Source organism: Amblyomma americanum, chromosome 7 (genome assembly GCF_052857255.1).
Source record: "Amblyomma americanum isolate KBUSLIRL-KWMA chromosome 7, ASM5285725v1, whole genome shotgun sequence".
Taxonomy (NCBI): Eukaryota; Metazoa; Arthropoda; class Arachnida; order Ixodida; family Ixodidae; genus Amblyomma; species Amblyomma americanum.
Window position 1 is genome coordinate 144026397 of NC_135503.1, and position 5692 is coordinate 144032088.

Here is a 5692-nt window from a genome sequence, read left to right on the forward strand (position 1 = left end):
TCAGCTGTGCACTATATTGAATGCGATTTGAACTGAGCAGCAGCAATTGGTCTCTCAAAAATTTTAGTCGCTTTTTTGTGGTGTGCTATAGTACTTTCAACCTTCTTGAGAAGTGCACTTATGACAGCCAACAAGTGCTCACAGCTTTGGTTTTCATTAGAAAGCTTGCACAGATTTTCTAAAATTAACGGCAATCAACTCACGTCATTAACACTTTGGGGCACAACACTGCTCCCAAGCTTCTTGACTGAAGCACCTTCAAAGCATGCACTAACACGGAGGTCCTCAGAGCTTTCAGGCACGGTTCACCTTAGTTCACAATGTTCAGGAACATTACACACTTGTTCTCATAGATGACTGTCCAAGGTTCTGGCACTGAGACTGCTTGAAGACATGTCTTCATCTCTTGAAATGTTGAAAAACGATTCTTTTTCTTTTCTTCTGCGTACGAGGTAAGAGAATCCTCAAGGGCACGAGAGAGCTGAAAGTCTTCTTCCCGGCTCCTTTTGACATCAGGCGGCCTCTCTTGATGTCTGTTGTACCTTCGAAAAGTATGAAAGGCAGCCGGGAAATATAGCAGGTACCGAACCAGGGTGCAAACGTGCCACGGGCAGTGGTACTTCAATTACTTTCCTCGTTCTTGAGTCAGTTTACGCCGTCGTTTTCTCGATGCATTTCGGTTCGAAATGATCAGCGCACACCTACACAGATAAAATTATGGGTTTCAGAAAAGAATTCGCTTGCACACATAAAAATGCCGATAATAAAATCCGCGATGTTAGCAATGCGATAAATTCGCAACGCTTCCTATCGTTTGCAAACCGCACAAACACAAATGACATTCTTCTGCAAACAAGAATGCATGTTGAGAAAAAATAGCAGCATACTAATACTAATGATATAAACATTTTACCTTAGTGTATGCCGTTGGTGTGAACTCCTTTCGGGGAATGGCACGTATCCACTTCATTCGCGTGTCCTCATCTTTGAGGAAAGAAAGGCTTGCACTTTTTTCCCGGCATCGTAATTACCTATGTATCCCGGCTCACAACACTTGTTCAGCATCGTGCATGCTGTCAAAGACACGGCGATGCGAAGAAATATCCAGGTTAGACGCTCCCGACGCAGCACAGCACACAAGAAAGAGACCACGTTTTCCGCTGCAGCGGCGAACCCTAAAAGCCAAGTGAAGTGACCGCGGAGAAAGCAAGGGGTGTGATGTCGCTGCTGCTGGAGCTGCGCTGTATACTCTGCCGGCGGGTTGTGACGTCAGAATTTTGGGCGCAGGCCTTGACAAGTATAGGAGGTGTTGGCTCAGTTCAACCTGTTCATCGGAAGCACACAATGACGACACAAGAGTGTGTTGCGCGCATTCAGCACATCAAGAATAAACAGTGCAAACAGCATCCGTGAACATACAGTCGGGAACAAAAGTTAACTGGCCTCCTTTTCAAGTTCTGAACGGTGCCACACTGCATGCGGGCGGCACATGACTGTGGAGTCCTGGTGTGGGATCCTCGGCGTGGAGGACAGGCTAGTTACATTGATCTCCGATAGCAGAGGGGCACTGGTCCTGAGTCTTCAGAACTACTGCTAGATGCGACAGATGACAAGGTTTTCTCCACGATAATATTTGTCGTAAAATGTGGGTTGTCGCATGACCGGGGGACGTATAATCGATGTTTCACTGTATTCGCAACCGACGGCTTCAAAGCAGTCTGAGCTTCATTTAACTGCGAGAGGCCTAATAGGACAAGCGAATTCCATGGTTTTATGGTCGCTTTTTTCGCCCCACAGTAGTTATAGAACTTTGGCCTAAATAAGATAAAGGGTGTAATATCTTGCAACTCCTTTAGTGCAGCACACTTCGTATACTGTGGTGTTCGTAGGTATTAGTGCTCACCGCTTATAGGCAGATGTGGCTTCTAGCAGGAACTGCTCTTGTCTCTCGAGCAGCAGTCGGGGGTCCGGAAGGCTCTCTCCACCGTTTCAAGGCGATGCTCAGTTCAACCTGTTCATCGGAACCTCACAAGGACGACACAACAGTGTGTTGCGCGCATTCAGCATATCAAGAATAAACAATGCAAACAGGATTCGTGAATGTACAGCAGGGAACAAAAGTTAACTGGCCTCCTTTTCAAGTTCCGAACGATGCCACACTGTATGCGGGCGACGCATGACTGTGTAGTCCTGATGGGGGATCCTCGGCGTGGAGGACAGGCCAGTTACTTTGGTCTCCGATAGTAGAGGAGCACTGGTTCTGGGTCCTCAGAACTACTGCTAGATGCGACAAAGGACAAGATTTTCCCCACAATAATATTCGTCGTTAAATGCGGATGGTCGCATCACAGGGGGACGTATAATCGAGGTTTTCCTGTACGTACGTGCACTTTATTTGCTGCTGACCAGAAGTCCGTCGCTTTCAGTTGCCACCGTGGCGGCCGTGTTGCGACAACAGCGGTCTCAAAACCAGCGAGACTGGGGGCAAGCTTTTCCATGAGGCCCATATTCTCGGTGAACACCCTCATAACAGTCAATGCTTGAGCGGCTTCCGCCACATTAGGGCTGAAATCTTCCATTGCCAAATCGCCGCTGCTGTCCTAGTTCTCAGTGCCCTCATTGCCTCGGGGCAACGTTTTTAGATTAGGACAGTTGGGAAAGAGCGCGCGCTCGCCATGTACACAGAGCGGGCCCCTTCCATATCCCGCGCAGCGGCGGCGCTGCGTTTGCGTTAGGATTTCCCCTTCTGGGATCGTCTGCTACTTCGCCGAGCGCTCCGTGCTGAACACAGATGCAATCAGCTCTCGCTTCAATGCAGAGGCCTTAAAGCAGCTCAGAATAGCTGGTGGAATGATAGTTACACAGAAATAAAGTAAAAGCCGGGATTGTAGTCTCGGAAAAAAAATGGTTAAACTAGGCAATCGGCTTGAGCCGCCTGATGGACGTCGGCGGCTGCTTCGCACTGACGCTTCCTACGCTGTCGCTCCGGCGCGGCCCTCCTAACACGAACCATGTTCGAGACGGTTTTGCGTTGTCGCTTCCGATAGGGCTAGTCCATACCTCAGTCAGGTATATTTTGACACACGGCTGCGCCTTTCAAGCAGACGTGGCCATGGTACTTGTATGTGCATGTTTAAGCCGATTCTTAAATTGAGTGCAAGAATGTATGTACAAAACGACCGACTACTACGTGAAAAATTATCCTTAATCACCTTTAAGAGTTGCAATTGCCCTTTTTATGCGATTAAGCTCCACGATGATACCTTGCTTCCGGTCAGCAAACTCGCCTCACTGCTGAGATGTCTAACTGTACCGCCGCATTTACTTGAAGGATGCCGCATGTGCGTAGACCTCCTGGCTTAGAATTAAAATGTTCTGAACAGCTGGGAAGAGGCTTGTAATGGTGGAAGAGAAATAAGCTCAAGCTCAAGTGAAATACAAGGAGCACAGATCGATACAAACATAGTCAAAACATCTCCTTCTATAATCTTTTTTTTATGCATGTTTTTAAGCACTATGGATGCATTTATTATTTGCCCATGAAGCCAGTCTACATCAACTTCACCTTCTTTCTGACAGAGGAAATTGTGGCACAAACAGTTACCTGTTTGCAAGCATCCTTTGCTGCAAAGTGCATTCTCAAAACTATGTAGTACTTCAGTAGTTCTGCTGTCAGTGTCCCTGTGGATACAGCACCCAACTCCTACCACACCACAGCCTTTGAGTGAATCCAGAATGTCCCAGAAAGTGTCTACACAGAGGATGTTTTCTTGCAGGAGAGTGGAGAGCTTGGTTTCAATGCTTCTAAACATGTTGAATAGCTCCCACGAAGGATATTTAAGGCAGCCTTCCTTGAATTCTCTTTCCGGAGTTAGAAAAGCTTCTGGGCACTGCGTACGTGATGACTGAATTTCGCTGATACAGGCAGCACACTTCTCGTGCTTCAAAAAGGAGTGCACAAGATAGCCCCACAAGTAGTACACAACACAATCTTGTGCATCAGGCATGCTGTATCCATGATCTGGCACAGTGCTTCACTTTGCTGGAACACCCTTTGAAGGACTGCAGAGGTTGGACAGTTTTAACCTGATCACATTTTGGAGTTCTTCATGTGTTGCCAGGCGTTCTTTCTTTCTTGCCTTCATGGTTTCTTGGACAGCAGCAAGCACGAGTGTTGGCTCTGCCACGGCATTGCCAGTGATGCAAGTCTTTATAGGTGTGTACAGGCTTAGAATTAGAAGTCTGTATATGTGCGAGAAGCTCACGATGGTTGGGTGGTCTTCATCCCCTCCAAAGCTTCTAGTGACTCCAAAAAAATCTCTGAAAGTCACAGAAAATATTATGTGAAGTCTTCTTCACCAGAAAATTTATAAACATTTGCTCCTCTGTGATAGCAGATATGTAACCTTGCAGAAAGTTTCCAGATTTCGTACCTCCAAGGGGTCCTGGTTAAGTTTTCCAGTCAGAACATGTTGCGCTCCTTCGGAAAGCAGGTCGGTGATGAGGTCTAGGACAGATGCCAGTGTCACTCGGAGAGACTCCATGGTCACTTGTGTTGGGGCGTGAGTGATGAGCTCGTGAGCCTTAGGGTTATGGTCAATGGCAGTTTTGAGGTTGGTGATGGCCTGTGGGTTGGAAGACATGACGATTACCTTGTCTTTTGTGACCTTCATTTCCACATCTGTCAGTTGGAATTCCCCCGGGTCATATGACTGCCGAATGAAGTTGGCCACAGCATTAGGGTTGTTCCCCAATTTGGCTTGAATGATGATTGCTTGTGTGTGTGTTGTGGAAGCATGTACTGTGTTTGGGGGTGAGGGTAAGTCTGTTGTGGTGACTGTAGTTGAGGATGTGATGGGCATGTTTTTGGTGTTGTGGGTGTTGAGGTTGTTCAGTGCACCCTGAAGCTCCGTGTTCTTCAAGGCCGCAGTGAACAAAGCCATCTTTAGATTTTGGAATGCATGCAAAAGCTGTTTGTCCTTTTTTTAAGGCCCTGATGCTGGCTTGAGAACAGGGCCTCCATGAATGCTGTGTCATTGACAGTTCCTTTCCTGATGTTGTTCTCCTCAGTTGCATTTACGAGCCCGAGGAATTTTTTTATAAACTTAAAACAAACCAGCATGTAACATTCATTAGTATATCCAAAAAAGTTACATATCATTAGGCTAATTTTTACATACTTCAATTTCTTTGGATGAGCTTTGGATCCCAACCGTGGCAGCCTCACATTTAGGGCATCAAAGAGATTGTTCACCAATGATGTGAACGGAGCTGTTCCATCACAATTTTCCAGACTGGGCTGTTCAAGTCTTTTGTACAGCTTGAGGCCCATTGCAGTGCTACGGCTGGAAAGCTGTAGAGTGCGAAACAAGTTCCAACAGGTTAAGCACATGAATGGAAGAATTTGGACCAACTGCAAACAATATTTGTCTGCACCAACCTGCGCAGCCAGCCTCACATTCATTTTCCTCAAATTGTCAGGGTTCACATGCTCGTTTGTCAGTTTCGGTACCCCACGAAGCTGCTGTTGGCTCTCAGCTTCCTGCAGTACACGATAATGATCGAAGTTGACCTTGTGTTTGCCACTCTGTTAGTAAAAACAATATTTGAGTAGGAGAAAATACCTTAGTTGTGCAGGAAAACCTAAGTTCAAGCTAACTTAAGAACAGTGTATACTCCCCATGCCGTACTT

The 5692-nt window shown here is 46.6% G+C and overlaps 1 pseudogene; it reads right to left on the bottom strand.

Moving 5' to 3' along the window:
- Positions 1–3550: 3550 nt before the first annotated feature.
- Positions 3551–5464, bottom strand: LOC144097508 (uncharacterized; annotated as a pseudogene).
- Between the last annotated feature and the right edge of the window lie 228 nt (positions 5465–5692).